Below are 520 nucleotides of genomic sequence, written 5' to 3'. Positions count from 1 at the left end.
CCATAACAATCGTTATATTGTAATAATTTTTTTAATCGTCTCGTTGAAATTTGAGTGTCTGCTGCAGACACAGAATTAATCCTGGGTTTTCTCGTAATCACGGATTCCCGGTAACAATGATTTTGGCATCAGTTGGCGACGACCATCATATATTTTTCAAAGTCGAGTCGCGAAATTAATAATAAAAAATGAATTATGGGAAAAGATTTTATTCGTTTCTAAAATTTTCCCATTAATGCTATTACTAATATATTGATTTGACCTTGTTGTGTAATACTTACATTACGCAACGACAAATGGAAAACGGTGACAGTCGTTAATTCCTTGCCAAAATGATTGTTATCCGGGGGCAATCCGGAAGATTCGGGATTCATTCCTTTCTGCAGTAAGTCTCTTGACATTCAACGAGGCATTTTACCGAAAACAATAATTACACTACATTTAATAATAATATTTAATAAGAATGGAATCAGGATGGCATAGGGGAATAGAATTTACTTGTAGGTACAAAATAATATAT

Source organism: Wasmannia auropunctata, unplaced genomic scaffold (assembly GCF_000956235.1).
Source record: "Wasmannia auropunctata unplaced genomic scaffold, wasmannia.A_1.0 LD334925.1, whole genome shotgun sequence".
NCBI lineage: Eukaryota > Metazoa > Arthropoda > Insecta > Hymenoptera > Formicidae > Wasmannia > Wasmannia auropunctata.
This window is presented reverse-complemented; position numbering follows the sequence as displayed.